Here is a 10285-nt window from a genome sequence, read left to right on the forward strand (position 1 = left end):
CCAGCAAGGGAATATCTGGATGAGCCTGGAGGAGGTTGAGGGTCAGCCCCAGCTGCATCCCCAGCCCTGCCGGCAGCATCGGGTGAAGAAGATATCCGCCATCCCCAGCACCCTGAAAACTGGCATTTTGCAGGCTCCTAGGAAGACACGAGTGCCAGGAAAGCTGCTAATCCTTCAACCGGTTTTGCCACAAAAGCAAAGCCCCGTTCCTCCAGTTTTCCCTCTCCCACCTAGAGCCGTTGCAGGTGAATCCAAGGTGCTGCTCCTTAATCCCAGCCTGGGGAAGTGGGAACCACCCCGACCCAAACAACCTCACTGGTGCATTTTATTACTGACTTTAGTGAGGCCCCGCTGGGATCGGGGTCAGCGGCAGCTAGAGCTCGCCGGCGGGAGGGCAAAGTGGGGCAAAGCGAAAGAGGGAGGAGGCCCGTGGAAAAAAAAAAAAAAAGGGCTTAGAATAGAAACCAGGTTAGGGCGCTAAACTGTGGGTGGTAGGAGCTGTCGTGGCCGGTAGAGCTGGCTGCCACTGCCGGCCCAGGGAATCTGGGGACCTTCGAGCCGTCCTCAGCATCCTCACGAGGTTTGCAGGGTTGCCAGTCTTCCAATTTTGGGAATCACTAGGCTGGAGGGCGCGGGGGAAAAGGGGTGCAAAGAGAGCAAGAGCTCATCCCCAAAACCATCCCTTCATCCCGCAAAGGCTCTTTTGGTCCATCAGATGGCCGGGGCTTGGGATGGCCCCTCCGGAGGGTCCTTGCTGCCCCAAGAGAGCTGCACCTGGGGCAGTGGGACAGAGACACAGTGGAAATAGGGACTCAGATAGCAGTTCTAGAGAAAAAGTAAGTTTGTTTTTTTTCCATTTCTTCCTGAATGGGAAAAGAACAATCAACAATGAGCCAAGCTTGGCGCAAGGCAAGATAAGACCTACCTCCCGTGGCGCTCGTGGCAGCAGGACGAGCGTCACCGGGCAATTGGCACAAGCCGGAGGGTTCCCCCAAAGTGCGCAGAGGGCTCACGAGGTGCCACCGGCATCATCCCGGTGCCTACCAGCCCGAGGAGCCCACGGGCGGCCGGATCTGCTGACAAATGCAGGAGCCATCCAGCAACCATATCCCCGGCTGGGCCGTGGCCAGCTGGAGCCAGGCGGAGAGCTGATAGCGGGATTTACCGAGCAAGGCTGGAGGCAGTTCTGGGAACAGCCCCGCTGCCCGGTGCAAGCCTGCTTCCCAAGCAGGATGTCGCCTTCCGGCACGTGGCATAGGTGATGCCCTTGGAAAACCGGGCAATTTGCTGGGAGACAGGTGACTAAGACTCATGTTTTGTTGGAAAAGGGGGTGAAACCAGCCTCCTTGGAGCTGATGGAAAGTCCCCGTGGAGCAACCCAGGTTCAGCCTGTACATGGACTGATGGCTTTCCCCAGCCCAGGGACCACTTGTCACCCAGGATGTCACTCCCTCTGCTCCAGACTGGGACAAAATCTGCTGTCAGCCACAGCAAAAAATACCCCCATGAGCTCTGCTTCCCCCAAACAGTGAGTCTCCCTTTCCCACACTGAAAAGGCCTGTGGTAAACAAAATTACCTTTCCAGAAGACAAGTCCACAGCGATATCATGAGTGGGTTCCTGCGCCCATCCCCTGGGCGACAGAAGTGCCAGGCACGTTGCCCTCAGTCCCTTGGGAAGGCTCTGCTGGTGGCAGGGCTGGTGGGGAGGACATCTGAGGAGAGATGGCAAGTGCTGCCAGCTCCTCCTCCTTCTCTACGTACCCAATACTTTTGGGGAAGAAACAGTGTAAAAAGGTGGGGTTTAGCCTTCAGTCCCAACGCAGCTTTATCCTGCTGTCAGGGTCAGGACAGCTCTTGGCATCATCTGCCCCTGGGGTGGTGAGAACAGGAGCTTGTGGCCCCCTTCAGAGAGGAAGGCACCCATCCCGTGTCACGTCCTCCAGCCCTGGTGTCCATGGGATGCCCAGGAAGGGTCGGGGACCTGCTCATCCCCCCCCCGGCACAGAAAGCACCTGCAGCGCTCAGCCCCTCCACCTCACGCAGGGTCGAACCAGCCCCAGCTTGGGGACACTGTCCCTGGCCGCAGGCTGGTCCTCCCCGGGGAAAGGCGGTTTGAGCACGTGGCATTGCTGCCCAGCGGAGCTGAGTGCAGCCCCGGGCTGGGTGAGTAACGCCTTCAGCCGGCTGCCTCGAATACCGGGGGTTGATCTATCACCCGGTGCCAGCGGGCGAGGAGGGTGCTGCTCTGCTGGCACCCAGGGGCCCCTCTTGGCACCTCCAAAATGCCTCGGGGGGGGAGGGGTCAGGGGGCCTCTCCCTGCTCCTGTGAACGGGACTGACCCAGCTCAGAACCACGTCGCAGTGCTGTCCAGGCTCCCCCCGCTCTCCTGTGCCCTCTCCCACCCATCCACTCCAGGCAAGCGGTCCCCATGCCCTGCTCTTGCCACGGTCCCTGAGCCGGGGGACCCTGCTGCTCTCCATCCCAGCCACCCCCAGACGTGGCTCTTGGGCACCACCAGACCATCTTCACCCCTCTCCAGGTTGGCTTTTTCCCCTCTGGGTGCTGCCCAGCCCCGCTGTGCTCCTCCAGGAAGCCTGTGCATCCCTCATGGGTACCGCTCCGGGGTGCAACCATCCAGGGTTTTCGTGAGGGATGCCCTGCATGGGGCCAGGCTGTCCCCATTCCTGCAGGCATTATCATGGAGCAGGACCAGAGCTCCAGTCACAGACACACCGATGCTTGCTGCCGGCATCCTGCCCGCACAGGCTTGTATAACCTCTTACGTCAGGCGGTGCTGGGCCGTGGCCGAGCCAGCTCCTGCCTCCCTCCCTGCCCGCACCAGCCCAGCACCGCAGCCGTACATGGGGCCCAAAGCTCCGGGGTCCCACTCCCTGGGGATCCCCGCACCTGCTGGGTGCCCCATGGGCTCCTCTGCCCAGCAGCCTTCCCATGGAGATGCTAATGGGTGCTGTCACCTGGTCCCTGCCGCGACCTGATGGCATGCTTGTCCTCCATCATGGGCAGCTTTGGGGCACGGTCCTGCTTCACATGGAGCAGCCTTCCCAGGCATCTTTGAAAGCAAATGAAAAAAAAGGGATGGTTTCATGCTTCTCGCAGGGCAGAAGGGGCAGGATGCAGCCAGGGCTGCTCCCTAGCCAGCAGCGGAGACAAGTCCAGTATAGCCCAGCACAGTCCGGAAAGCCTCCACCTCCCCAGCCGTCCCTGGCCTGCTTTCCAAACCCGACCGGTTGGGTTTCGGGGTGCTGGAGGTGTGCCAAAGCGCCAGGGCAGCAGGGTGAAGGCATTCCCCGGCACCAGAAAAAGCAAGTCACTGTGCCAAGAACAGCATGTGTTGCTCACCTCCCCTTCCCAGCCCCCAAAAACGCGAGCAAAACCCGTGGGGAGATTCTGCCTGTGGCTGCAACCAGTGGCCGGCTTATGGCTGCCTGTCAGTACCCTTGAGGGCTGCACAGCACCCACGAAACCCACAGCCGGGGTCCACGCGCCCCTGGGCATGGGTGGCTGAGCCCACGCACTGCTGCCGAGCACCCACTGTTGCCCCTCGGGCATCACCTGCGGGTTGCAAAGTGCCGCAGGGTTTGCATTGGTGCTCGGTGCACTTACATAAGGGAGCGGGAGAGCGGTGGGGACGAGCCCTGCTTTATAGGTCAGAAAATGGAGGTGCGGGGCAGTTAGGGGATTGGGCTAGGTCAGCCCATGAGTCAGTGGCAAAGGAGGGACCGGCGCGGCGGAGGCTTTATTAGCTGATGAGGGGTGGAGCAAGGCTCCGCAGGCAGGTGAGGAGCCACGCTGAGACACGGCATCGGCCGAGCGGGGTCTCGTTCTCCCGCCCGGTGCGTCCCCAGCACCCCAACCCGCTGGCGATGCGGCCCCTGCCCCACTCCTCCTCCTCCTCGCAGTGCCCCTGACGGCAGCCGAGCCCCCCGCCGCAGCCCCAAACTCGCCCACGGTGCAGCCAGGAAGGCGGTGATGGAGCAAGGTCAGTGAAACAGGTTTCTCCTACCTGGGTCTCTCGAGCAGGCGTCCTTCCCTGCGCGGGCTGGGGAGCTGCAGACTTGTTGACAGCGGCTCTCGTTAGCTCGGTTATTGAGCGGGGCCGAGGGCTGGGCTCTCGGCTCGAATGGGTCCATGGCTGCCCAGTGCATCTCCCCATTCCTCCCCGGGCAGGGAGCTCTGCGGCGTAGCCTTCCCTGGCCTCCTGGGACCCCACGGGAGCCCCCCCACCCAAGTGGAGAACAAAACATCAACAGGGCTGGGGTAGCTGAAATAACGGGTGTTTGCGGGGGAGTCCTGCTGTGTTGGGGGCCCAGAGGGGTTTGGGGGCAGCAGCCCTGGCTGACCCCAGTGCCATGGCCCGCAGCCGCCTCCGGGTGCTGGCACGCCAGCTGAGCGGTCGGTGCCAAGCTCAGGGGTCGTTTGTGGCTGTGGAGAAGGGCCAAGCTGGGGGTTGATCACAGCAGAGGTAAAAGGCAGCAGGATCCTTTCCCTGCCCTGTTCAAGCTCCCCCCCCTCCTCTGTGCGTCTTGCCAACAGTGCCCACAGCTGGTGGCATTACACACCAGGGATGGGGAAACACGGAGGTCAGCCATCCCATCCCATCCCATCCATGGATGGGTTTCCAAAACACAGCTGGAGAGCCCGGGGGCAGCATCCTGGGGAGGGGGGGAGCAAGCGCAGGAGAGGGTCCCTGCTGCCAGCGCTGGGTTTTGCTGTGACACAGCCATGCCAGCCAAAATCCTCTGCTTCCCAGCAGTGAAATAATGGGTGGGGAACAGAGGGGTGCTGTAGCAGCCGGATCCGTCCCTGGCACCTCCCGCGAGGGCAGAGCCTGTCCCTTGGGCAAGAGCCCGCTGCCGGGGGTGCCCTGCTGCAACCTCCGCCCGGGCACTGGCAGGCTGCAACCTCGCCAGAGCCGGGGAGGGGACCCGGGGGAAATCCATCCCCACCAGGGCTGAAATGTTTGCATAGGACTTACTGTCTGGGTTTAGGTGGTTTCTGGGCTGGTTTCCCTCCTTGCAGCCCTGCATTTGCTGCTCCAGCCCGATGCAGTCCCACGGGTGGTTGGGTGGTCCAGGTTTCACCCAGGTGTTTCCTCCAGTGACGGCTGCTCCTGGTCCCACCAGGACCTTCTGGGCTGGGCAGCTCTGCCAACTTCAGAGAGCACTGGCGAGCTGGAGCTTGGTGTACTGCAATGGGAAAATATAGTTGTCATCACAGTGCATCCTAAAAGGTTAAAGCTTAGACAAAGATCAGGGAGCACGAGCCGCGGGAGGGTTGTCCCTGTTCCTCCAAAAAAGCAAGAGATAATGAGGAAAGCTGGAATCGTCGCCTGCCCTTGGAGCCACCCCAGGGCCCAGGCTTGCAGGGCTCTGTGGTGAGCAGGGGCCCTGGCACGTACACTGATGGGCGCTGGCCTGGCCCCACGCCAGCCAGGGGTCCCACAGCCCCCCGGTTCCTTCGCCACTCAGCTTTCTCCCACCCAAGTGTCCGAGGCAGGATGTACAGGCTGTCCAGGGCACCAATTCTGCAGCACCAGTGTTTGCCCCAGCCGACCACGTGGTCTCGGCTAGCGGTGCTTGGTGCCCTCACCCCAGCATGCGGAGCAGCTCAGAGCCAGCTCCATCGCTGGGGCTGGAGACAAGTCCTCCTAAAACACAGTTCCCCGTGGGTTTGGCATCCCCACCAGCAGTGCTGGGCACAACCCTTCCTCACTGCTGGTGTCAGGGCTGTGCCAGAGCGAGCCAGGAGCCTGGGTGTCATGGGGGGACCAGGGATGTTCAGCAGCTGGGGACAAAGACCAGGCAGTGCCTGTGCTCAAAGCACACTTATCCCCAGCAGCACCATCAGTACTCAGCAGGATGAATCCAGACCTGCCACGTACCTGACAGCAGCCACATCTTCACCCTGGCCAAAGGTCCCCCCAGCCTGAAGTCCCCAGCTATGAGCCCGTAAATCCCCCACGTCTCTCTGTGCTGTTGGGGCAGGAGCCTGGGAGAAGACATCTGACTTTTCCAGCTTCAGGTGACCCCGTAGCTCCCCCATTACCTCCCAGCTCACCCAGCCTGAGTGGTGATGGGCCCTGGGGGTTCTTGCAGTGGGGGCATTTCCTTGCACGCTTGTACAGAAACAGCTCCATACCCCTGCTGAGGCTGGAAAAGGTTATTGCAGCCACAGCTCCCCGATTACAGAGTAAACCTGCGCTCTGGCCCTGCACCGAGCCCCTTGGGTACTGCCCCACTCCTGACCCTCATTCGGCAACAGTGGGGGATTTTAACTTAGCACCCAGCAGGGACCATCGCCCTGCCCTGCACCTTGGACGAATAGCCTGCCTGCTCCAGGTGCTGCAGGCAGACGGGCCCATGGCACCGGTGATGCCCACGCCTTGCTCTGCCCAGGGATGCTCAGTGCCGTCTGTGGGTGCATCCCTTTGCTCCTCCAGCCACCCTGGCTGAGAGCAAGCTGGGGCGATGGGTACCGGGGAGCTCGTTCCAGCCCCAAGACACTTGGTGGCAGAATCCACGTCATTGCCTGATATTTTGCTAACATTGATGAATTCCGTGACATAGATGTAGAAGACTGTTAATACCGACAGGCAGCATTAAAAGAAAATGACACCCCATTTCTGCTTTCCTGGCCCACTCAGCAGCTCTCTCTCAGGGAGGACATGCTGAGCCATGTCCACATTGTTGCCTTTTGGGGCACTTCTGTTTTGGGAACAGCCACAGAGGGTCCCAAAAGCTGTTGCAAAGCCCATGTGATGTGCTGCATCCAACCCAAGCTGTATCAGCACCCCATCCAGCCCTGTGCTCGGCTGCTGGGGGGGGTCACCGTGCAAGGCATGGCAAAGCCAGGATGTGCTGTGGATGCCATGCACAGAGCCCCGTCCCGCTCGTCTCCATCCTGGCCGTCCATCTTCCTGCAGCCACGTGTTACTCAGCTGCTCAGCCAGGAAGTGAATCCCCGGTGGGATGGGCAGGAAATAGTTAAGCAAGTGGCGTGCAATGGCCTGTGCTGGCCTGGCAGGTCTGGGACCCCAGCGTCACCCTCTGGTGCTGTCACCGGCTGCAGGTGAGGCTGGAGGAGAGGAGCATCAGACACGGCTGAGGACTAGGTGCTCCAGGCCAAGGGAGACGCCTCCCGTGGTCCCCTCTACCCACAGGACTTACCTGGTGTCCTGCGGGTGATGTCCTTTCTCGGTTCCCATGCCAGCCCCACGTGGCATGGCTGAGCACACGTACCATCCAAGGGCAGCAGCCAAGAACCCCAGTGCTGCCAGCAGCCTGGGGGAAGCAGCCATGTCCCTCCCCAGGCTGGCCGTGGTACCCAGCAGCTGAGCAGGGATGCTGCAACGCTCACTCAGCGCCTGCAAACTCGCATCTCCAACACCCTTGGTCATCCCCGAAAACCTCCTCTGCCTTCTCCCTCCTCCAGACCGTGGTCTGGGGGCCCAGCCAGCTCCTAAGGACCTGGAGACAAAAGCACCTGCATGACAGCGAGTGCTAACACATCCCCCTCGCCGCAGCTGCATGGGGATAAGGGCAGGGCTTGTGAATCGACATAATTTTTGTGAGCGATGCTCCTCCAGTTGAGGAGCCAGGGCTGTCCAGCTCAAGCACAGGGTGTCCGTGCCGTGGCCAGACGACTGGCACGGCCCCTTGGCCTCGCTCCGCTCCCTGCACACCACCTCCCGCAACATCGGGGACGGGAAAACACATGCCCAAGCTAAACCCAGGGGACTGCTCTTGCTGAGAAGCCCGATTGAAGACAGGCATAGGGCAGTTTGGTGTTCACGGCTTGGGGTGTTAAGGGATGACTGTCCCCAGGTTCCCTGCTGGGGTCATGCTGCCATGGTGCCCACAGGACCTGCGCCATGTCTGACTGCCCAGGCGCCGTGGGCAGGCCCGGCCATATACGACGGCCGGTGTTTGCTCGCTGGCAGCAGCGGGTCGGGGAAACCTGCCGCCTGGCTCAGTTTCTGTTTGGGAGGGTATTTAAGGGTGTTCTCCAGGGTGTGCCAGCCCTGGCCTCCACCCTGCTTTCACAAGTGCCCTCTCCGAAAGGAGCTTGTTGTTCTCGGCCATGGAGCAGATGCAATTAGCACCAGCGAGGTTCCCCCGCGGAGGCCGGGCTGCTGATGGGCAGAGCAGCAACAGGACCCATCTGTGCTGAGGACCTGGGGACAGCCACGTCCCTTCCCCATGCCCAGGGCAAGTGGAGCCTGGCTCCATCATGAGCCCGGTGGGATGCAGCAACTCAGCTGGCCAGGGGGAGTTGGAAACCAGGGGACATCTCCTGGGTCAGGGGGTCCTGCAAGGGCTGCATCCTCACTCTTTGTGGGAGACAACCTGGTTGGAAACCAAGAACCAAACTCAAAGTCAAGCAACACGCATGAGCCCAAAGAGCAGGCGCTTGCTCTGGGCCTGCCGGTGCCTCTGACAGCCACCCCCGTGCCCACCGACCATCCTCCTCACCCCACCTGGGGCAGCTGCGGGCCTGAGTCCATCTCTTGGGTTCTGCCACTCTACATGGGTGCCACGGCTCCATTTTGATCTCTCCCTGCAGTCGTGGAGGTGACCACATTGGTCTCGGGGCTTGGCAATCCCGAGTGGCATTTCTGGGATTGGTTTTAGCTGCAGGGGGATGTGTCCCATGGTACTCGGGTACCATCACATCACCAAACCTTGTCACCGGCTCTTTGGAGGAAAGACAAGTTGGGAGAAGGGATCTTTTTAAGCATCAGCCCAGCATCAGCAATTGCTTGGGTAGTCCTAAGCAAAAAGGCAAAGTTAGGGAGTGTGCAAACCCAGGTGCCCAGCAGCCCCCAAATACCCGCCGCATCTCGGTGCCCAGCTGGCAAAAGGCTCTGGGATGTGCCAAGCCAATAGATCCGCTTCTCCGTCATCTACTGGGTAAACTGGTCCCCATTGCACTGGAGTGACAGTGATGCGAACCAGGGTGACTCGCTCCCCTCCTGTGCCCGGCACAAACCCAAAGGCAGGATTCATCCCCGGGCGAATCGGAGCCGGGAGCTGGTTCGTGGCAGGGAGCCGGCGCTCTGTCGGTTATCCAGAGCAAGGGCAGAGGGCTTGGATTAAATCACACACATGTATGGGGAAGGGGGTATATTTAGCCACCGTAACCTCACCTGAAAACCAGCCTTGATTTACGTGTCCTGCTCACAGCTGGAACTTGGCAGCCATCCCTGTGCTGCACCGCATCCCTGCTGCCCCGCAGCCCCAGCGAGCAGTGGGTCCCATCCTGCTCTCCCTGGCCCGGTCCCGGCAGAGGGAGCTGTGACATTAGTGAGCTCAGCCACTGCTCTCCCTGCTGGGACAGCAACCCTGGGCTTTGGAGAGGGACCAAAGAAAACAGTGCTGGGGCCTCCGGCACCGTGTAGCCTTCACATGTAGCTGCTGACTCAGCACATCTGATCGCTCGCCCTTTTGCCTGGAAATCAAGCCAAGATTTAGGCAGAATTTGTAAATTCAAAAAGCACTTTTATAGTTCCGAAAAACACTTTTAAAAAGCTCCTTCTCAGTTTACATCCATGCAGAAAGATCTTGGCCCTTCGGTGCAGTGGTGGTGTTTAGCTGATGGCGGAGCACCTCTGTGTGCTGGGGGTGGAGACCCCACACCACTCCTGGTGGGCTTTCAGCCTCTTGGGGAGCAGTAGGACAGATCCACCTTGCAAAGAGTATGTCTTGCTTGCAAAGACTATTTCTGCTCCCCTACGCACACACAGGGCACAAACAGGCAGGGAGCAGCACAGCTTCACACCAAACAAATCCCCATCCTCCAAACAGCAAACCACAGCCTCCACAGCTCAGAAGGGACAAGCATGGTCCAGATCTCAGCTGGCCCCGGGATGAGCACATACAGACTGCCAGGAGTCACTGTGCTCAGGTCATTCCTTATCATTTGCATCCTTCAGATAAGGCTGGATAAGCAGTACCAGTAACAACGTGCGGCATTTCTCTGATCTGGCAGTTTGCATCATAGCCTGAACATGCACGTCGCCAGCACCCCATGGCGAGGGGCTGTTTGTCTCCCATTGGGATATGCCCAGGTCCCCATCCTGCTGCTGCACCCCAGAAACACTTTAGCCACCCAAGAGCCATCCATAGATCGTGTATATAAAATGGTGCAGTGGAGCAGGGAGCTGAGGGCTCGGAAAGAGAGTGCAATGGTCAGTGAGAGATGCAATGGGTCTTTGCAGAACACCTAATGCTGCAGTTCAGAGCTGTGTTTTGACCACTGATGCA

This window comes from Balearica regulorum, chromosome 18, assembly GCF_011004875.1.
Source record: "Balearica regulorum gibbericeps isolate bBalReg1 chromosome 18, bBalReg1.pri, whole genome shotgun sequence".
Classification (NCBI taxonomy): Eukaryota; Metazoa; Chordata; class Aves; order Gruiformes; family Gruidae; genus Balearica; species Balearica regulorum.